Source organism: Oryctolagus cuniculus, chromosome 21 (genome assembly GCF_051225735.1).
Source record: "Oryctolagus cuniculus isolate XC-2025 breed Fujian yellow rabbit chromosome 21, ASM5122573v1, whole genome shotgun sequence".
NCBI lineage: Eukaryota > Metazoa > Chordata > Mammalia > Lagomorpha > Leporidae > Oryctolagus > Oryctolagus cuniculus.
In genome coordinates, this window is record NC_142887.1 from 32,205,913 (window position 1) to 32,228,840 (window position 22,928).

At 49.1% G+C, this 22,928-nt stretch overlaps 1 protein-coding gene across 1 annotated transcript in view; it reads right to left on the reverse strand.

Annotated features, from left to right (window-relative positions):
* Nucleotides 1-13,564: 13,564 nt before the first annotated feature.
* Nucleotides 13,565-22,928, reverse strand: part of IGLL1 (immunoglobulin lambda like polypeptide 1) — a 257,330-nt gene continuing 247,966 nt past the window's right edge. The window contains exon 4 of the transcript XR_016226935.1: nt 13,565-13,712. The gene's annotated coding sequence lies outside the window, so the exon portion shown is untranslated. The remainder of the gene's footprint in view (nt 13,713-22,928) is intronic.

Here is a 22,928-nt window from a genome sequence, read left to right on the forward strand (position 1 = left end):
AAATTCCTTTGGGTAAATTCCAAGGAGTGGGATGGCTGGGTCGAACGGTAGGGTTATCTTCAGGTTTCTGAGGAATCTCCAGACTGACTTCCATAGTGGCTTGACCAGTTTGCATTCCCACCAACAGTGGGTTAGTGTCCCTTTTTCCCCACATCCTCGCCAGCATCTGTTGTTGGTAGATTTCTGAATGTGAGCCATTCTAACCGGGGTGAGGTGAAACCTCACTGTGGTTTTGATTTGCATTTCCCTGATTGCTAGTGACCTTGAACATTTTTTCATGTGTCTGTTGGCCATTTGGATTTCCTCTTTTTTTTTTTGACAGGCAGAGTGGACAGTGAGAGAGAGAGAGACAGAGAGAAAGGTCTTCCTTTGCCGTTGGTTCACCCTCCAATGGCTGCCGTGGCCGGCGCGCTGGAGCTGGCGCACTGCGCTGACCCAGTGGCAGGAGCCAGGAGCCAGGTGCTTTTCCTGGTCTCCCATGGGGTGCAGGGCCCAAGGACCTGGGCCATCCTCCACTGCACTCCCTGGCCACAGCAGAGAGCTGGCCTGGAAGAGGGGCAACCGGGACAGAATCCGGCACCCCGACTGGAACTAGAACCCGGTGTGCCGGCGCCGCAAGGCAGAGGATTAGCCTAGTGAGCCGCGGCGCCGGCCTGGATTTCTTCTTTTGAAAAATGTCTATTGAGGTCCTTGGCCCATCTCTTAAGTGGGTTGTTTGTTTTGTTTTTGTGGAGTTTCTTGATCTCTTTGTAGATTCTGGTTATTAACCTTTTATCTGTTGCATAGTTTGCAAATATTTTTTCCCATGCTGTCGGTTACCTCTTCACTTTCCTGACTGTTTCTTTTGCAGTCCAGAAACTTCTCAATTTGATGCAATCCCAAGAGCTGATTTTGGCTTTGACTACCTGTGCCTCCCAGGTCTTTTCCAGAAATTCTTTGCCTGTTCCAATATCTTGAAGGGTTTCTCCAATGTTCTCTAATAATTTGATGGTGTCAGGTCGTAGATTTAGGTCTTTAATCCACGTTGAGTGGATTTTTGTGTAAGGTGTAATAGGGGTCTTGCTTCATGCTTCTGCACGTGGAAATCCAGTTTTCCCAGCACCATTTATTGAATAGACTGTCCTTGCTCCAGGAAATGGTTTTAGATCCTTGATCAAATATAAGTTGGCTGTAGATGTTTGGGTTGATTTCTGGTGTTTCAATTCTGTTCCATTGGTCTATCCATCTGTTTCTATACCAGTACCATGCTGTTTTGATTACAACTGCCCTGTAGTATGTCCTGAAATCTGGTATTGTGATGCCTCCGGCTTTGTTTTTGTTGTACAAGATTGCTTTAGCTATTCGAGGTCTCTTGTGCCTCCATATGAATTTCAGCATCATTTTTTCTAGATCTGAGAAGAATGTCTTTGGTATCTTGATTGGGATTGCATTGAATCTATAAATTGCTTTTGGGAGAATGGACATTTTGATGATGTTGATTCTTCCAATCCATGAGCATGGAAGATTTTTCCATTTCTTGGTATCCTCTTCTATTTCTTTCTTTAAGGTTTTGTAATTCTCATCGTAGAGATCTTTAACGTCCTTGGTTAAGTTTATTCCAAGTATTTGATTGTTTTTGTAGCTATTGTGAATGGGATTGATCTTAGCAGTTCTTTCTCTGCCATGGCATTGCTTGTGTATACAAAGGCTGTTGATTTTTGTGCATTGATTTTATATCCTGCCACTTTGCCAAACTCCTCTATGAGTTCCCATAGTCTCTTAGTAGAGTTCTTTGGATCCTCTAAGTAAAGAATCATATCGTCTGCAAAGAGGGATTGCTTGACTTCTTCCTTCTCAATTTGTATTCCTTTAATTTCTTTTTCTTGCCTGATGGCTCTGGCTAAAACTTCCAGAACTATGTTCAATAGAAGTGGTGAGAGTGGGCATCCCTGTCTGGTGCCAGATCTCAGTGGAAATGCTTCCAACTTTTCCCCATTCAATAGGATGCTGGCTGTGGGCTTTTCACAAATTGCTTTGATTATATTGAGGAATGTTCCTTCTATTCCCAATTTGCTTAGAGTTTTCATCATGAAAGGGTGTTGAATTTTATCAAATGCTTTCTCTGCATCTATTGAGATAATCATATGGTTTTTCTTCTGCAGTCTGTTAATGTGGTGAATCACATTGATTGATTTGCGAATGTTGAACCATCCCTGCATACCAGGGATAAATCCCACTTGGTCTGGGTGGATGATTTTCCTGATGTGTTGTATTCTATTGGTGAGAATTTTATTGAGGATTTTTGCATCTATGTTCATCAGGGATATTGGTCTATAATTTTCTTTCAGTGCTGCATCTTTCTCTGGCTTAGGGATTAAGGTGATGCTGGCTTCATAGAAAGAATTTGGGAGGATTCCCTCTTTTTCGATTGTTCTGAATAGTTTGAGAAGAAATGGAATCAGTTCTTTTTTAAATGTCTGGTAGAATTCAGCAGTGAATCCATCCGGTCCTGGGCTTTTCTTTGTTGGGAGGTCCCTTATTACTGTTTCAATTTCTCTTTCAGTTATGGGTCTGTTTGGGTTTTCGATGTCTTCTTGGTTCAATTTAGGTAGATTGCATGTGTCCAGGAATCTATCCATTTCTGATAGATTTTCTTATTTGGTGGCATACAAATCCTTGTAGTAATTTCTGATGATTCTTTTTATTTCTGTGGTGTCTGTTGTTATGTTTCCTTTTTCATCTCTGATTTTATTGATTTGGGTCTTTTCTCTTCTTTTTTTAGTTAGTTGGGCCAATGGGGTATCCATTTTGTTTATTTTTTCCGAAAACCAGCTCTTCGTTTGGATGATTTTTTGTAATGTTTTTTTGGATTCAATCCTGTTAATTTCTTCTCTGATTTTAATTATTTCTCTTCTCCTACTAGGTTTGGGTCTGGTTTGCTGCAAATTTTCTAGGTCCTTGAGATGCGCTGAAAGCTCATTCATTTGGTGCCTTTCCAATTTCTTGATATAGGCACCTATTGCTATAAACTTGCCTCTCAATACTGCTTTTGCTGTATCCCATAAGTTTTGATATGTTGTGTTGTTATCCTCATTTACTTCCAGAAAGTTTCTGATTTCTCTTTTGATTTCTTGAATGACCCAGTGTTCATTCAGGAGCATGTTGTTCAGTCTCCATGTGTTTGCATACTTTCTGGGGTTTCCTGAGTTGCTAATTTCCAGCTTCATTCCACTGTGGTCTGAGAAGCTGCATGGTATGATTCTAATTCTTTTAAATTTGCTGAGACTTGCTTTATGGCCTAGTATGTGATCAATCCTAGAGAAGGTTCCATGCGCTGTTGAGAAGAATGTGAAGTCTTTAATGTAGGGTAAAATGTTCTGTAGATATCTGTTAGATCCATTTGGGCAATAGTGTCGATTAAATCTGCTGTTTCCTTGTTGATCTTCTGTCTGGATGATCTATCTATTTCTGAGAGTGGAGTATTCAAGTCCCCCAGTACTATTGTATTGGAATCTAAGTCTCCCTTTAAGTCCCTTAACATATCTTTTAAATAGACCGGTGCCCTGTAATTAGGTGCATATACATTTATAATAGTTACATCTTCCTGTTGAATTGAACCCTTAATCCTTATATAGTGCCCCTCTTTGTCTCTCTTAACAGTTTTTGTATTAAAGTTTATTTTGTCTGATATTAATATGGCTACACCTGCTTTTTTTTGGTTTCTGTTGGCATGGAATATCTTTTTCCAACCTTTCACTTTCAGTCTGCCTGCATCTTTGTTAGAGAGATGTGTTTCTTGTAGGCAACAAATAGTTGGGTGTTGTTCTTTAAGCCAGTCAGCCAGTCTATGTCTTTTAACTGGACAGTTCAGGCCATTCACGTTTGACTTTGCCCTGCCATTTTCCCGGAGATATTTTCGAGTATATGCTTTGAGCTTCCCATGCTCTTTTACTGGTAGGTGTTCTTCCTTTCCCTTCTTTCATATTGATGGCCGTGTTTCTGTGTTTCTGAGTGTAGCACATCTTTAAGTATCTTTTGCAGGGCCGGACGAGTGGCCACAAAGTCTTTCAATTTCTGTTTGCTATGAAAGGTCTTTATTTCACCTTCATTCACAAATGAGAGCTTGGCAGGATATAATATACTGGGCTGGCAATTTTTCTCTCTTAGCACCTGTGCTATGTCTCATTCCCTCCTAGCCTGTAGTGTTTCTGATGAGAAGTCTGCTGTGAGTCTGATTGGAGATCCTCTGAGAGTAATCTGACTTTTCTCTCTTGCACATTTTAGGATCTTTGCTTTATGTTTCACTGTGGTGAGTTTAATTACAACGTGTTGTGGTGAGGATCCCTTTTGGTCATGTTTACTGGGGGTTCTATGAGCTTCCTGTACTAGGATGTCTCTGTCCTTCTCCAATCCCGGAAAGTTCTCTGCTAGTATCTCACTAAAAAGGCCTTCTAATCCTTTCTCTCTCTCCATGCCTTCAGGAACTCCTAGAACCCGAATGTTGGTTTTTTTTAATAGTATCCTGTAGATTCCCAACAATATTTTTTAGATTTCTGATTTCCTCTTCTTTTCTTTGGTTTGACTGTATCCTTTCCTGTTCTCTGTCTTCTAAGTCTGATATTCTCTCTTCTGCTTCACCCATTCTGTTTTTAAGGCTCTCTAATGTGTTTGTCATTTGATCTGTTGAGCTCTTCATTTCATTTTGATTTCTCTTCACTATCACACTTTCCTGTTCTACTAGTTTCTGTGTTTCATTTTGATTCTTCCTTAAAATTTCATTTTCACGAGAGAGATTTTCAATCCTGTCCAATAAGGATTTCTGTAGTTCAAGGATTTGCTTTTGAAAACTTCTAATTGTTCTTATCATAAATTTTATGAAATCCGTATCTTGCATTTCTTCTATCTCATCATCTTCATAATCTTGGTTTGGGGTGTTTTGTTTATTTGGAGGCATCATAATGTCATCGTTGATCTTGTTCCCTCGATTTCTGTGTTTATTGCTTGGCATGGTTAATTCTGTTTCCCTCACTGTGAGGTTTTTTTTATTATTATTATTATACTATGTCCGTGTTAAGTGGACTGCCTGCTGTTGGAGGAGCCTTGGAGGCTTGAGATGGGTGTGGCCTGAGAGCTCTGCTTGGTTCTTCAGGGTTACAGGTGTGCAAAGGTGACACCCTCAGGTTATGCGTGGTAAATCTCTCTTTATTTATTTATTCATTTATTTTATTTTATTTTATTTTTTGTTCAGGAGGTAAGTAATACTGCAAGACTGAGCAGAATGGATGGTATTTAGCTTCCGCTGGCTTCTATCCAAAGAGTCTGTGCAGGCTCAGTTTCTCCTGCGTACTCCCACTGGGTTGCGTAGGCTACTGAATTGTAGCCTTAACTCTCCCCTTTTATTATGTATATCCCTGCTCTTTGTCTCTTGCTTGCCTTTGCAAGGTTGGCGGAGAGTGGAACTTGTCTGTACCAGTATGCCTCCAACTATTTATTTATTTATTTATTTATTTATTTATTTATTTTTCCTTCTCTCCTGTCGTCAGTCTGTTGGACTTTCCCGCTTCAAAACCCGCGTCCCTCAAAAATTCTGTCTGCCGTTTCCCTGCCAATGTCTCCAGTTACTGAGCTCACTTGCCCTTCCAGTGCCGATGTGTGGACTCGGAGCCCTGGGCGTCCCTCCTCTCCCCGCTGGTGTCTTTGTCACACAGACTCCCCTTCCTGCACTGGTGCTCAGACTCTGCGGCTCCCGCGGTTCGGCTTCCACGTGGTGGGCGACCTTGCTCTCCCAGTAGGTCCTTTGAGTCACAGCAAATAGCTCCAGAAGAGTTTCCTCTGCAATTTTTTTCCTGATCCTTTTTCTGAGGCTACCGTAACTCCACTTTTATTAAACTAAATTTTCCCAGACTATCGGTGTGTGCCCTCACTATTCCGCCATCTTGGCTCCACCCTGAGAATCGAAATATAGTAATTTTCAAGGTTATCCCTTAACCACTGCAGAGACATTAGGACAGCTTTGTCAGTGAAGTGAGATGAACAAAGCAAATTGGTATAATCCTCTCCTTGATACCCCAAATTTTCCTTCTCACATTTCTGGAGAGAGACAGGGATTCACCCTTGGTTTTCCATTTAGTGGTACCCAGACTTCACCTGCATTGGAGGAGGCTGAGAGAAAGTGAAGTGAGAAACCCACCTTGACCCCCATCAGGCTGTTGTTGAGGTTTGCACTTAATCCAATCTGCCTCTCATTGTGGCCTTCTAAGAGTGCTGAAGAATGTGCCCTCTGCTCAGATTTCACTTTCATCTGTGTGAGTGATAGGTTATATGGAGTTCTCCATCTTGTCCCATCCAAGTGTTCCAGCTACTTTCATACATATTTACATTTCCTGCAGGACAAGATTTCCTCCTCTGAAAGGAGGAGGATGATCCACTGTGTCCATGCACCACCATTTGTTTATTCCTTCATCCGTCAGTGGATGCCGAACTTGTTTCCATGTCTCAGTTGGTAGGGATAGTGCTGCAGTAAACATGGCAGCATATAGATGTTTCCATCCCAGTTTCAATTCTTCTTGCGATTCGTCCAGAATCAGGATGCTGGGTTGTTCTCAGTGAAATAAGGCAGTCAAAGTAGGGCCAGTCCTCTGTGATTCTACTTAGACACACAGGTGGTGTTCCAGCTGCCAATCTCATAGAAACAGAAGAGGGGTCTTGCTCTGAGCTGGGGATAGACATGGAGATTTGGTGTTCACCAGAAATAGTTTCAGATACATAGGAAATGAGCATCCTAAATATCTGCTCCTGAGCATATATTTTCATTGAGTATGTTGTCTAGATAGTGGATGTCGTGTTACCTTTTTGTCCCACAAAAATAAAAAAAAGTCAGACTGTTCCTGGACAGAGAATGATGATAGTCGATAATTGCAGGAGTACTACATTCAAATATCAAACTGTATGTTCAGGTGATTTCCAAGACAGAAATTTCAAATTATTTAAGAATTAAGAAATTAATAAATGTCTCATTAAATTTGTCATTTTCTTTTTTTTTTTTTGGACAGGCAGAGTTAGACAATGAGAGAGAGAGATAGAGAGATAGAGACAGAGAGAAAGGTCTTCCTTTTTCCTTTGGTTCACCCCCCATGTGGCCCCTATGGCCGGCACACTGCTGCTGGCGTTTTGCAAATCCGAAGCCAGGAGCCAGGTGCTTCCTCCTGGTCTCCCTTGAGGGTGCAGGGCCCAAGGACTTGGGCCATCTTCCACTGCACTCCTGGGTCACACAGAGAGCTGGACTGGAAGAGGAGCAACAGGGACAGAAACCGGTGCCCCAACCGGGACTAGAACCTGGGGTGCTGTCGCTGCAGGTGGAGGATTAGCCTAATGAGCTGTGGCACTGGCAAATTTGTCATTTTCAATAAGTAATTATAAGCATACAAGATAAGATTTCTATGGTTATTGCCATTTGTACATGACTATACACACAAAAATGTACTAATGCTTTTCCAACCTGCAGTCCTCATGGAAGATGCTCACTCCTTCACGCTGCATGCATAAAAGAAGTCCTGACACTCTAGACAGTTCCTGGAAGCAGAAGGTGCTCAGCACAGGTGTGTTGTAGGGAGGGGCCATGTAGCCTGGTGTCCACATTGGAATACCTGGGTTCCATTCCCAGCTCCAGCTGCTGACCCCAGCTTCCTGCTGATGCAGACCCTAGGAGGCAGTGGTGATGGCTGAGTAATTGTTTGCTGCCTCCCACATGGGAGACCTGCTCCCAGGTCTCAGCATCAGTCCAGTCCCTGTCACTGTGGACATTGAGGAGAGAAACCAAGAGATGGGAGTTCTGTCTAGCTGTGTCTCTGTCTGTATCCCTCCAATAAATACTTTTTTTCTAAGAGAAACATGTGGTACCTCCTGCTCCCACTTCTGGGTTGTTTCCCTGCCTGAATAAATGACAACTCCACCCATATCCCCCAGAAGTTTCTGGAAAAGCCCAGGGCTTTCTGAGGGCCCCAGCAGGAAATTTTCCACAACAGACCCTTGCAGTATGAGCAGTGCTCTCAGGAGGAAGCTGTGGCGGTTGAGAGTGGTTATGGCAGGAAAGGCTCAAGCATGGCCGTGGGTCCCGCTCAGCCTGATCCCACAGAGGCTCTGATGTGCCACTGGGACCACGTGACACGTTCTTGAGCCTGGGGGGTCTCTCGGGTTTCTCTTCCCCATCAGTCTCAGGTTGGCTGTGGGGGAGATCCTGACCCAGTTCTCTGAAGGTTCCTCCAGCTCCTTCCCTAGCTGGTGGCTGAGTCTCCTGTGGAGTTCCTGTTGCCTGGCCAGACCCCTCAGGTGCCTGCCTCCTGGCAGTCCCTTTGTGAGACAGTTTCTTTCCTGGGTTTCTCTGTTCCCCTTTGCCTCTGAAGCTGCCATGGAATGAGGACTCAAGGCAGCCACTGAATTTCAAAGCCCATGAATCCAGTAGCTCTGAAGCATTGTGTGCCCTGTGAGCTGTCCAGATCACCAGGGGTGATGGGAATGGAGGCAGGCAGGCAGGAGCTGAGTAGGGAAGAGGAGGTGGGTACTTTCCAGGGGGCAGGGGCCAGGGGCAGAGGAGGTTCAGGCTGAGGAAAGAAGGCATGGGGTAGGAGGATGCAGAGGTCAGTCAAGGACGTCTCCACCCAAGAGAGAGGCAAGGAGTGGGGGGCCCTCTCCTGGGAGGAGGAAGGGGAGAAAGGAGAGGTCAGAGGCCCTGATGTCAGTGACCAAACTTCTCCTTCCTGGGGTGTTTCCTGTGTGACGTCCTCAGAAGACCCCGAGTCTCGCCCCTTGGGCTGCCTCCTCACTGGGTGTGGGAAACTCCCCCAACCAGAGAACTCCAGGGAGGTTGCAGATTAAATAAGAGACTAAAAAAATGAGACCAAGCAGGATGTCTGATTGACAATGAAGATGTTTATTGAGAGTTTATTGGATGCAGGGGTGGGGAGGGCCAGGATATCAGGGAAGGGGTAGAAGGAGAAGCCCTTTCCTGGGGTCCTGCAGCTTCCAGACCCCATAGGTGGATGAGAGTTGGTCCCTAAGGACAGTGTGCAGGGGCCACGCTCTTCTCCGTGGTTTTCCCCTCATGGGTGACCTAGCAAGTGAAGCGGCTATGCGATGTCCACTGTCCATGTGACAGGCTGAGGATGTTCTGGCCATGTACTTGTTGCTCTGTTTGGAGGGCTGGGTGGTGTCCACACCCTGGGTGATGGTGACTCCATCTGCCTTCCAGGCCACCGTCACTGTGCCTGGGTAGAAGTCACTGATCAGACACACCAGGGAGGCCTTGAGCTCCTCTGAGGAGGGCAGAAACAGAGTGACCAAGGGGGCGACCACAGGCTGACCTGCAGGGACAGAGGGATGTGACATAGCAGAGATGGGTCTGGGTGTTGGGGAGCTCTCTCACAATGCAACCATCTGTCCCCATCCTCCCCCAACCCCCGCCAGGGACCATGCTCCTTTCTCTTCCCCTCCTGCCCATCAGCTGCCTAGGGAACAAACAGTCCTGCCCCCTCCCAAAGCCCTTCCAAGTCTCTCCCAGTTGAGTAGACCCTGCTCATCCCCTCTGCAGCCTCAGCTTCCCTTCATAACTGGGCAGCCTTGCTCCTCTCCGGTCCCCAGAGGCTGAGATTGGAATCTGGCCCTGACCTGCTGAACCCCAGCCCCAGCCAAGGCCTCCACTTCATTCTTTCAGTGCCTGGAGACTCCTCTGAACAAAGGTCCCACCCTCCCAGCAGCACAGTCAGGGCTGTGTGGGGATGGCCCCAGCCTATGCTCGGCATGTGAGGGAGGGTCCTGAAGCCTCCTGCCCCCTCAGGCTCTGTCCCAGTGAGGCCCCCCTCCCTCTTACCCCCCAGTGGCTCACTTTTGCTTTGGCTCCTGGGAATGCTCCCCAAACCAGGGCAGAGTGACCCCCATGGCTGCCCCAGCAGCCTCTCATTCCACCCGGCAGCCAGAGCTTCTCTGAGCTGCCCTCTGCTCCCCCTTCCTGGGCCACTGGGTCTACTGTGCCCTTCAGGGAAGGCAGGAGGCCCGGACATGGTCAGGGGAGACATGGACCCCAGGGGCTCCAGATCTGCTCCTTTGTGACTAGCCCTGGGCTCTGGTCACCTCACCCAGTCTGTCCTGTCCCTCAGTGTCCCTGTGTCCTCATGGCCCAGCAGAGGCTCAGATAGCACAGCCTAGCAAGAGTCAGAGCCCTTTCCACCCTCTGCTGGCCCTCCCTCAGAGGGATCCTGTGCCTCTGGGTGCTGGGGTCACAGCCCCGGCCATGCCCCTGGGCCTCCTGGGTGCTTCTCCCAGCCTAGATGGACCTCAGGCCCTCAACCCAGACCCTGGAGAGTCAGGGGCTGTCTCTAATGCCTGCTAGAACCTCTGATCAGAACCAGTCTCTGCCCCTTCTCAGGGACCTGCCTTAGAAGAGGGAAGGAGCCCCTGTCCCTGAGCAACCCCTCGCCCAGGTCCCCAGACCTGGCCATGTCCGAGTGTTGGGATAGGAAGGCTCCTGCTGCTGGGATCCTTTCTGTGAGCTGTCCTGAGACCACCTACCTCTCCCAGAACCCATGGTGAAAGGCAAGGACCCTAAAGCTGGAATGGGCAGAAGGGCAAAGCCCCCAGGGAGAGAAAACAGACTTTGCACAGACAGCAGGAGGTGGGATGGCAGGGAGAGGCTTGGAGAGCCACTTACCTGTGACTGAGAGCTGGGTCCCACTGCCAAAGATATACCACCATGACTGAGACTCAGACCAAAACCCGTGGGGCCAGCACCTGGGGCCTGCCTCTTGGGGGCCGGGCTGGAGCAGCAACCTGTGGGGCATTACAGGCACAGGCTCAGCAGGCAGGGCTGCATTCTCGGCACAGTGCAGGTGGCTGGCCAGCCCCCCTCCCCCGAGTTCTGGCACCCTGTCCAAGGCAGCCTTGGAGTGACCCCAGTGTGTCCTTCCTGCAAACTGTGTTGACTGTGCAGCTGTACACAGCAGGAGCTCAGAAAATCACAGTGATGTATCCCTCTCAGTTGACCAAGGGATGTGGCCTTATTTTAGGGTCTGTAAGTTTTCTCATATCCCTAGACCTAAGGACACAGGGCCATGTCTGACTCAAAGCATTTATGGAGACACCCCTGCTTTGGTGTCTGCTCATGGAGATGCAGATCCACCCCACCTCATCCATGAAGCCTCCTCAGACCATACTTTGCAGCTGTTGATTGCTCTGTGCCCAGGACGTCCATCCATTTGTCCAGCATCTGTGTATTCACGCAGCCACCCTTCATCCACTTGTCCATGCATCTGCTTAAACGTCTACATGTTTAGTCATCTGTCCTTCCATCCACCTGTCATCTGTACATCCATGCTGCCTGCACCAGGCACTGTCTTCTCACCCTGGAGACAGGGCAATGGCCCCCGGCTCTCATCTCTGTTTCTTTCTGAAATATCTCAGGTCAAGGTCAAGAAAGTCCTTGTCAGGGTCAAGTCTGAGGTTCCTCTCCAGTTCTCTCCAGGATGCGACACAGGGTCTGCCCCTTTTCTAGTGCTTCTCTTCCCCTTGGTATCTGAGACTACCCACTCTTCTCCTCCCTGGCTTCCCGTTCTCTCAAGCCCCTGCCCCCTGGGTCCCAGACCACCACCCTGGGTCCTCCTCTGCCATCTTGCCGTGCTGTGGACCCCCACTCTGCCTGTGTGGTGAGATCTAGTCTCTCCCAGCTGCAGGCCCCTCCTCAGCTCCTCCTAAATTGCCTACTGCCCATCTCCACCTGGAAAGCGGTGAATGCTCTCATTCAAACTTGGCCACCTGCCCCACTCAGGTCTTTGTCTTCCTCTGGTTATAGGGCACTCACTTTGGGGGGATCCTGGGGTCACCTTAGACTGAGTCACCTCACCTCCAGAATGAAATGGTTTCTGTGTCTGAGACGGTTGCATCTGAGCATTCCTCACTAAGTTAAAACAGGCACAGAAACATTAAAAAACAACAAACTTGCCTTCTGTTATCCCAAAACCACAAGAAGCCTGGGGCATTACCTTTGCTGTTTCACATAGGAATATAGCATTGAGTTATTGGGGACATCAGATTAGTTGTGTTCCAGATTAGACAATGGGCCAGTGAGAGGTGGTTGGTTTTGTAATGAAAATGGAAGGCTTTTCTGGGGCTGTTAAGAAAAATCTTTAAACTTATAAGAATATAACATAATAAAATTAAGCACTATAGAAATGTATTTTTAAAGGGCAATACATATTTATCTCTCCATCTCTCTCCTATTATATAATGCTATTTCTACTTTTTAATTATAGTAAAATATACAGAGCATAAAATGTACTCTTTTGCCCATTTTTTAAAAGTGCAGGTCAGTGGCATTAGGTACATTCACACTGTTGCGCAACTGTTACCACCATCTGCCTCCAGAATTTTTCCATCTTCCCAAACAGGACGTCTGCATCTATTAAACAATAACTTCCCATTCCTCTTCCTCTAGCCCTGGTACCTCTACTTTATTTTCTGCCTCCATAACTTGTCTACTCAGGGAACTCAAGTAAGTGCAGTCATACAGTATTTGTCTTTTTGTGTGTGGCTCATTTCTTTTAGCATAGTGTCTTCAAGTTTTATCCATATTATAGCAGATTTTTGACATTTTTAGTATCTATTCATGAAATTGTTTATTAAGTGATATAACACTTAACAAGTTACAACCTATTTAAAAATAATACAAAATCAATTTCTCAAAGGCACAGAAACACCTTCCTTCCGTTCATTGGTTCACTCCCCAAGACATGGCCACTGTTGTAGTCCAGACTCATGATCTAAAGAACAGAACGGTGTTCAATGCACCACACACAGCACCCCACAGGCTTCTCCCTCCCTCCCTCCTTCTCTCTCACACACACATGCACACACGCACACATGCACACACATTCTTATCAATTCTGCCTGCCCTTCCCCAGCTGTATTAAAGTAGGATCCAAACTCAAGTAATATGTATTTACAGTATACAGTGCCATGTTCTGATACATTCAGACATTGTGGAGTGATTACATCAAGGAAGTCACATATCCATCATGCCCCAGAAACCTTGGGCCTCATTGAAGTCTCCGTGCTGTGCAGTAGCTCTCGCAAACTCATTATCATGGATTTCATCCAGGGGCCAGTAGGGGAGTCACCACTGGGAGCACAGGCCAGGCCCCTTCACCCTCTTCCTAGGCTGAGCCCCTGGGCCCTGGGACCCTGTACTTTGGTATCGGGTGGGTGGCAGGCAGTGAGGAGGGGGCCAGGAGTGACCTCGCAGGCCACTGGAAATCTCCAAGCTCCCTGTCTTCCCCTGGAGGTGAGATTGGAAGTGCTGCCAGTTCTGCTCACTCCCCAGGACCATGGTTGGTGGTGCAATACAATGGATGTAAAAGTGGGCTTTTTGTCAGCAAGTTTTCCTAAGTTTCTTTCTCAATTGTGATCAAGCATAGGTGACAAAATTTCCATCCTGACCATTTTGTTAAAGATTTATTTATTTATTTACAATAAATTCAAGAGTTAATTCAGAGTTACACAGAGAGAAGGAGAGGCAGAGAGAGAGAGACATCTTCCATCTGCTGGTTTACACCCCAAGTGACTCTGATGGCTGGAACTGGGCCAATCCAAAGCCAAGAGCCTGGAGCTTCTTCCAGGTCTCCCACATGGATGAAGGGGTCCAAGGACCTGGGCAATCTTCTACTGCCTTCCCAGGCCACAGCAGAGACCTGAATTGGAAATGGAGCAGACAGGACTTGAACCTGTGCCCATATGGGATGCCGGCACTGCAGGTGGTGGCTTTACCCACTACACCACAGCCCTGGCCCCCACTGACCATTTTTTAATATTTATTTATTTTAGAGGCAGAGAGAGAGAGAGAGAGAGAGAGAGAAACTAACTAAGGTTTTCTACCTGCTGGTTCACTCTGCCAATGGCCACAACAGCCAGAACTGAGCTGATCCAAAACCAGGAGCTTCTCCCAGGTCTCCCACGTGGGTGCAGGGTCCCAACACTTGGGCCATCTTCTGCTTTTCCAGGCCATAGCAGAAAGCAGAATTGAAAGTGGAGCAGCTGGGACTTGAACCGGCACCCATATGGGGTGCCAGTGCTGCAGGCAGAGGCTTAGCCCACAACACCATAGCACCAGCCCCATCCTGACCATTTTCTAAGCCTGCACTTCAATGGCATTAAGTCCCCTGACATCACTGGGCAACCACTACCCCCACCAACCTCCAGAACTTTTCCTCCTGTGAAGCTAAAACTCTGGACCCACTCAACACCAGCTCCCCGTTCCCTGGCCACCATTCCCCCCTCTGTCACGTTATGAAGCTGGTGGCTCAAGCCCCTTGTACAAATGGAAGCATGCACGGTTTGTCCATTGAAAGTGCTGCATGTATATCACAGACAGGAGCCACCCATGATGATTTTAACCAGCTGGTGTGTGGCTGGTGTAGCTTAGGTGAAACCATTAGCCACCAGCAAATGAATGGATCTCCAGTGACACCTCAAGTGCCACTCTTCACATTTGCATTGCAGCTCAGAGAAGGTTGTGAAGTCAGCTCAGGCTGGTTGCAACCAGAAAAGTAGGTCCCTGGTAGCAAGGGCTGCTTCGCTGGATGTGGCTCCAGTTGTCTAAATACATAGAGGGGCTGGGATGTGGGTTTATTACTGGCTGTTAGTTTTGTGTTGGTTGGTTGGCTCTTGATTTTGATGGGACACTCCTCTCCTGTCTACTGGTTCAGTCCCTGCATGCCCAGAACAGCTGGGGCTGGGCCAGGGCCAAAGCAGGAAACTTAATCCATGTCTCCCATGTGGGTGGAAGGCACCCAATTTTCTTTTTTTTAATATGTAAGATTTATTTGACTTGAAAGTCACAGCTACACAGAGAGAGGAGAGAGAGAGAGAGAGAGAGAGAGAGAGAGAGAGAAAGAGTGAGAGTGTCTTTCATCTGCTGGTTCACAATCCAGATGGCCACAATGGCCAGAGCTGTGCTGATCTGAAGCCAGGAGCCAAGAGCTTCTTCCAGGTCTCCCAAGCGGGTGCAGGGGCCCAAGGACTTGGAACATCTACTGCTTTCCCAGGCCATAGCAGTGAGTTGGATTGGAAGTGGAGCAGCCAGCTCTCAAACCGGTGCCCATATGGGATGCGGCACAGCAGGCATCGGCTTTACCACAGTTCCACAGCACCAGCCCTGCCCCAATTTTCTTTAGAATTTTTTTATTTATTTGAAAAGCAGAGTAACAGAGAAAGAGAAATAAAGTGAGATTTTTTTCCACCTGCTGTTCACTCCCCAAATGGCTGCAACAGCCAGGACTGGACTAGGTCAAAGCCAAGAACTAGGAACTCCATCTGCACAGGTCTCCAACAGGGTGGCAGGGGCCCAAGCACTTGGACCATCTTCTGCTGCTTTTCCAGGTGCACTAGCAGGAAGTTGGATAGGAAGTGGAGCAGCTGGGACTCGATCCAGGGCTCACATGGGATGCCAGTGTCACAGGTAGGTGGATGCTTAACCACCTGTGCCATAACAATGACCCCAGCACCCAATGTCTTTAGCCATCTTCACTGGCAGGAAGCTGAAATCAGGAGCCAGCCAGAGCCAGGTGTTGCATCCAGGTTTTCCAATGGGGGAGGCAGGTGTCTGCCCCACTGAGCTAAACGCCTGCCTCCTAACTGGGAATATTCCAGAGGAAAATCTTTTGTAGAACACTGTCCTGGCACCTTTCTCTGAAGGGAGGAGGGAACCTCCACTGTGATATGGCCTTCACTAAACAAGTTCAGAGTTGGTGAACTCAAGGGATTTCCATAGCCTAGACAGCTCATAGCAAGAGTCTTGGGTGATTGCTGATGTCATAAATAAGAGTGCCAACTGTTAAATCAACAACGGGAGTCACTGGGTACATGCTCCCCATGTAGGATCTCTGTCCTTAATGTGTTTTACTATGAAACTTAAAGACAACACTACTAGTCGAACAATACCCTATACCTTGTATGGTTGTGTGAGTGCAGCCTGTTGAAATCTTTGCTTAGTATATACTAAGTTGATGTTCTGTATATGAAGGTAATTGAAAATGAAACTCAATGAAGGGCGGGATGGGAAGAGGGAGTGTGAGAGGGGAGGGCCGAGGGAGGGAGGGAGGGAGGTTGGGGGGGAGAAGCCACAATAATACAAAAGTTGCACTTTGTAAATTCACATTTATTAAATAAAAAAAAGGAAATGGCAAAAAAAAAAAAAACACTGTCCTGGGACAGGCTAGCTCAGTTACCCTTAAGAGTCCAAACTGATTGCAGATCCACTCTTGTATGAGCAAAAAGTTCACGGGAAAATGCAATTAAAAGATAAGTTTATTGTGGCATACACACAAACACACACAAAATCACTGAAGCCCAAGCAGTTTTTCCTATGAAGCCTTTTTCATGAATTTTGTGAGGCTCCCTTGGGTGAATGTGTTTCAGGGTGGTTTTGTTGTTGTTTTTCGCACCAAAATAAACTTACCTTTGAGTTTCACTTTCCAAGGGCTTTTTTTTTTTTTTTGGACAGGCAGAGTAGACAGAGACAGTCTCATGAGAAAGGTCTTCCTTTGCCGTTGGTTCACCCTCCAGTGGCTGCCGTGGCTGGTGCGCTGCGGTTGGTGCACCATGCTGATCCGATGGCAGGAGCCAGGTGCTTCTCCTGGTCTCCCGTGGGGTGCAGGGCCCTAGCACTTGGGCCATCCTCCACTGCACTCCCGGGCCACAGCAGAGAGCTGGCCTGGAAGAGGGGCAACCGGGACAGAATCCGGTGCCCCGACCGGGATTAGAACCCGGTGTGCCGGCGCCGCAAGGCGGAGGATTAGCCTAGTGAGCCGTGGCACTGGCCCAAGGACTTTCTGAAGTGCCCTTGTATTTTACCATTGACTGATCTGGAGTGCATCCTTGAGACCCCCACCACTTGAGGTTCTGTCTGTCCCCGTCCACTCAGGGCAATGCTGTCCCAAAGGCTCATCTGTCCCTTTGAAGCTCTCCCCAGCCCCCACACCCAGAATGAATTCTGTGCATCCCACATGCCCCTAGTGGGGCAGCCATCCCAGATATCCCCTGGCTCATGTCCAGCCATGACCACTGGATGCTGTAACAGACAAATCCCTGTTAACCACATGTGGATCCTGAGGACCACAAGGAAAGTCAGAACCCATGGGCTGATGGGACTGTGCTTGGATCCCTGTGTCCCACAAACCCTGACTGAGGGCCAGGCATTGCATCCTGGAGGATTTGCGGTCATCAGCGAGATGGGCAAGGTACTGACCAGTAACAGTGTGTGGGTGCCCTGAGACATCCTATGGGGTGCGGGGAGAGCTTCCAGGAGGCTCGTGACCCAGCCCAGCCCCCCCCCAGTGCAGTGCTGGCCCACTCCTGACTCTGACCTTAGCCTTGGAGCCTGGGGCAGGGTTGCCCCCAGAGGTCTGTGCTGAAGCTGCTTCCCACACTTGCACCCCCATGTGGGTGTGATACCACTGCCCACAGCATGGGAGCCATGATCCCTGCCTCCCCACACCTCTCAAGGCCAGGACAACCCCCAGTCTTGGGGAGAAGAAGGGGCCGGCCCTAAACAGCACTGCTGGCTGCTCTGATGCCCCTGTGCTTGCCTGCCATGGCATCTCGGGCAGACGTGACCACCATAAGCCACATCCTCCCTTGGTTGAAAACAGAACTGAGTCTGGCTGGGTCCTGGAGAACCTCCAGGGCCAGACCAGTCCTCCCCAGGCTGGTGCAGCCACAGCTCTGGCAGCCCAGGCCCCTCGCCCCCCTGGCGCAAGCTGTGCCAAGGGCTATATCCAGACCCACACAGAGGAAGATGGGTCCTGAGCCTCTGTGCAGGGTCCCTGCCACCTCACCAGAGCCTTCCAGGTCCCTCTGGCACCCGCACCTCCTGCCCTGTTCCCCTGTCACAACAGCCCCTGCCCATCAGCTCCACCTCACAGGCCCAAGCTTCCTGCTAATGCAGACCCCTGGGCCAGGGGTGATGGCTCAAGTAGTTGGGGTTCTGTTGTCCATTTAGGAGACCTGGATTGAGCTCTGGGTGCTGTTGCAGGCATGAACCAGCAGGTGAGAGCTCTCTCCCTCTCTCGCTCCATCTGCTTCTCAGATAAAGAAATCAATAATAACAGAGGTTGCAGAACTCGAAGGTAATTTACCTGGTACCGCAAAGTGCATGTTGTTGATCCAAACGTACCTCATTGCTTTTGGTGAACTGTGACCCCAGATGAGGGTTGCTTTCCCCCAATGGAAAATTTCTGTTGGAAACCGAAGTTTCTGATGCCTACAGCGTGGGGCCTCCTAACGTGAAAGGCCTGACCGGGGTCTGGCATCGCAGCGTCACAGAGACGGGGGAGCTGTGTCCGTGCTGCCCGAGAGGACACGTGATTGGCAGCGCTGGCTGGCCCGGCTTCACGCTCATGCAGCAAGGCCCTGGGGAGCGAGGGGCCACCTTGCTCAGCTGTGTGTGTGTGGAAGGGCGATGCTGGGGGTGGAGGGCCTCTGTGCTCCTTCAGTTCTGGCCGATTCTAGGATGACTTTCTCAGGCAGAAGTCAAGGCTGACCCTCCCAGCCCCACCCCCTGCAGAGCCTGAATGGGCCTGGGGGGTGGGGTGGGAATGGAACTCCAGGAGACCCACAGTGACCCAAGCAGCCTCATCCAACTTCCCCTGGGCCCTGCCAGGACCCCCCGCCCCCAGGGAAGAAGAGACCACGACCCTCAGTGCCACCCTAATCCCTCTGACAGCAGTTGACTGTGGCCTAAACCCGGGTCTGGCCTGCAAAGAGCTAAAAGCACAAGCCCCAGAGACATCTGTGGCACCCTTGTGTGTGAGATCACCTGCAGAGGGTGAGCCGAGGTCTCCCAGGTGCCCATCTCAGGAGCCACCATGACACACACACATGCACAGGCCACACGCGGTATGCATGGCCCTGGCCTAAACCCCGCCCCTCCTGCACCCCAGCAGTCCCAGACAGCTGGTGCCTTCAACCAGAGCAAGATCTCCGTGTTTAAGTCAGAATGTGAGCATTAAAAGCAAACACAAGCACACGACAAATAAAACTTCGTGTTGACCTTTCTGCTATTGGACGGAAAAGCCCAAGACCTTAGCATGGCTCCCAGGCCCCCTGGACCACTCTCCCCGCTCTTCCTCCAAGCTACAGGTCCCTTTGGTCACAGAACATTCCTGCAGTGCGTGCCTTTTCAGCGCCTGGACTGCCCGGCTCTCGTCTGCCCCCTGCAGGCTCTTCTGGAGTATGGCATCCCCCAGAAAGCCCAGGCTCAGGGGCAGTGCCCTCCGCGGCCTGCCCAGCTGCTCCTAGCGTAGCGTTCACCTAACAGAGTAGGAGTTTCCTTCATCGTTCAGTTTCTGTAGCCTCACAACGTACAGGCCTCCCCCACCCAGGGCAAGGGGCACGGTCCCCACATTCTTAACTATTTGTCCTGTGTCCCTTAAGGGAAAAAATACTCAGCTGCCCACCTCCACCATATGCGATGGGTTTTCAGACCATGCTAATAACAAAGCCAAAGAAATAGAAATGAATGGAATGTTGAAGTTTGCCTTTAAATATCTGTATTTTATTTGAAAGGCAGAGAGAGGGAGGGAGCTTCCATTTACTGGTTCACACCCAAATCCTGCCACCCCACCCCACCCCACCCCACCAATAGCTGGGGCTGAGCCAGACCAAAGCCAGGATTCCACAATGAAATCCCAGTCTCTCATGTAGATGGCAGGAACCCAACCACTTGAGCCATCACCTGCTATCTCCCGGGGTGCACATTAAACGGAAGCTGGATTGGAAATAAAGGAGCCAGGATTTGAACACCATGCTCCCACATACGGAAGGCAGACAGCATAACTGCTGCCCCAAATGCCATCCCCCCAACAAAAGGGATTTTACAAGTGCATTCATAAACCCAAAGTGAGGGGACCTTAGCAACATACAGGTGCAGAGAGAGAAATCCGCTACGTCCTAGGAGAGGCACTTCTTACAGTGGTGTCCAGCTCACCAGGGACATGGACAGCCGAAGAAATTCATCAGGGAGAGACGGAAGCCTGGCCCTGTGGCTGGATGTGAGCCCTGTGAGCCAGCCCCAGGTGTCCCCACAGGGTCCCTGAAAGCAGCCTCCTGCCCTCCTGGGGGACACCGCTGGCCCTGGGGACCAGTGGCGGGGACAGGTGCACCTGGCCCTGTGTATGTATTGTCCCAGTAGCTGCTTCCTGCTTGCCCCACTGTGGTGTCAGCAGGCCCCGTGCAGCCAGTGCTCCCTCACTTGAATAGATGTTCCCCTGCCCCTGACCCACAGCTGCCACCTCAGTGCCAGCGATATGCCAATCATTGCAGACATCTGGAATATTCTTTTCCTTTCTCTGTTGACCTTCTTTGTGCTGCTGCCATCTCTCAAACTATAAACCAAAATAAATCCATTTTTTATAAAAATGATTTATTTATTTGAAAGTCAGAATTACACAGGGAGAGAAGGAGAGGCAGAGAGAGCAAGGTCTTCCATCCACTGGTTCACTCCCCAGTTGGCTGAAACAGTCAGAGCTGCACCAATACAAAGCTAGGAGTGAGGAGCTTCTTCCAGGTCTCCCATGTGGGTGCAGGGGCCCAAGGACTTGGGCCATCTTCTACTGCTTTCCCAGGCCGTAGAAGAGAGCTGGATCAGAAGTGGAACAGTGGGCTGGCATTGTGGCTCACTTGGTTAATCCTCTGCCTGCAGCGCTGGCATCCCATATGGGCACCGGGTTCTAGTCCCAGTCGTTCCTCTTCCAGTCCAGCTCTGTGCTGTGGCCCAGGAGGGCAGTGGGGGATGGCCCAAGTGCTTGGGCCCCTGCACCCACATGGGAGACAAAGAAGCACCTGGCTCCTGGCTTCAGATCAGCGCAGCGCTGGCCATGATGGCCATTTGGGGAGTGAAGCAACAGAAGAAGACCTCTGTCTACAACTCTACCTGTCAAATAAATTTTTAAAAAAGTGGAGCAGCCAGGACTCAAACTGATGCCCACATGGGATGCCGGCACTGCAGGCGTCGGCTTTACCCGATGCACCACAGTGCCGGCCCCAAACCCACTTTCAGATTTCTCCAGAGCACCTTTGTCCCCTGCAGTCACCACACGAGCAGGGATGCCACAAGATTGGCAGATTCCCAGCAAAAGCCTTGGAGGCCAGCGGTGAGAGGAAACATTCAAGCTGCTGGAAGAAACCATCCTTGAAACCTGAAGGAGATGGGGCTGGTGCTGTGGTGCAGTAGGATAGCCCTCCACCTGCGGCGCCGGCATCCCATACCCTTCCTCTTCTGATCCAGCTCTCTGCTATGACCTGGGAAAGCAGTAGAAGATGGCCCAAGTGCTTGGGTTCCTGCACCCATGTGGGAGACCTGGATAAAGCTCCTGGCTTCAGATCAGCGCAGCTCCAGCCATTGCAGCCATCTGGGGGAGTGAACCAGAAGATGGAAGACCTCTCTCTCCATCTCTAACTTTACCTCTCAAAATCTTAAAACACTGAAGGAGAGGCACGGGACTTGTGATGCGGTGAGTTAAGCTGTCACTTGGGTGACCAGCTCAAGTCCTGCCTGCTTCACTTCTGATCCAGCCGCAGGCTGAAGCCTCAAGGCAGGCGGCATATGACAGCTTCAGTGTTTGGGCCCCACCACCACCACCACTCACGGGGGAGACCCAGGCTGAATTCCTGGCTTCAGCCTGGCCCAGCCCTGGCTGTTGTGCACATCTGAGGAGTGAACTAGCAGATGGAAGGTACTTTCTCCCTCTCCCTCTCTTCTACCTTTCATGTACCTAAAAATAACCTGTACAGACGGACGGGGGCTGCTGCTGCCTTCTGATCGCTACAGCTCCAGATCATGTGACACAAGCACTGATGGACTGACAAAGCCTTTCGTCTTTTGTTCCCTTAAAGAAGCTGTGAGCAGCTAAAGGGGACATTCTGGCTGAAATCCATGGAGGACAGACTCACTAAAATATGTGACTTAAAATGCTGTTTTGTGAAAATTTTGAAATGTTCAGCTTTCCTCTGAAGTGCCTTAAGTAGATCCCATTCTCATATTAATGATTTTTAAATTATATGTTTCTAAAAATTTGAGAGGCAGAGCTACAGAGAGAGGGAGATGGAGAGACATCTGCTGCTTCACTCCCCAATTGGCCACAACAGCCAGAGCTGGGCCAATCTCAAGTCAGGAGCCAGGAGCTTCCTCCAGGTCTCCCACATGGCTGCAGGGGACCGAGCACCTGGGCCATCTTCCACTGCCTTCCCAAACCATTAGCAGCGAGCTGGATCAGAAGTGGAACAGCTGGGACTCAAACCAGCACCCATATGGGATGCCAACCCTGTAGTTGGCAGCTAAAATAACTTTAAAAAATTACCAGAAAAACTGGTTAATAGAAACAATATAAAATGAATTCTGATACTAATAGCAAAGTATGTGGTGTGGGGTAAGTTTTTATTTTCTATGAGATTATAATTGGCTCAAAATATGTTGCTCTATCCAAGTCTTGTGATAATCATAAATGGAAACCTATACTAGATACAAAAAAGATAAGGCTAATCAAGTATATCACTACAAAAAAATCAAATCACAAAGATATCAAGGGGCTGGTGCTGTGGCGCAGTGGTTTAACGTCCTGGCCTGAAGAACCAGCATCCCATTTGGGCGCTAGTTCTAGTCCTGGCTGCTCCTCTTCTGATCCAGCTCTCTGCTATGGCCTGGGACAGAATAAGATGGCCGAAGTCCTTGGGCCCCTGCACCCATGCGGGAGACCCGGAAGAGGCTCCTGGCTCCAGATTGGTACAGCTCTGGCCATTGCGGCCAACTGGGGAGTGAACCAGTGGATTGAAGACCTCTCTCTACCATTCCTCTGTGTAACTCTTTCAAGTAAATCTTAAAAAAGATATCAATAAAGATGACAAAATAACTA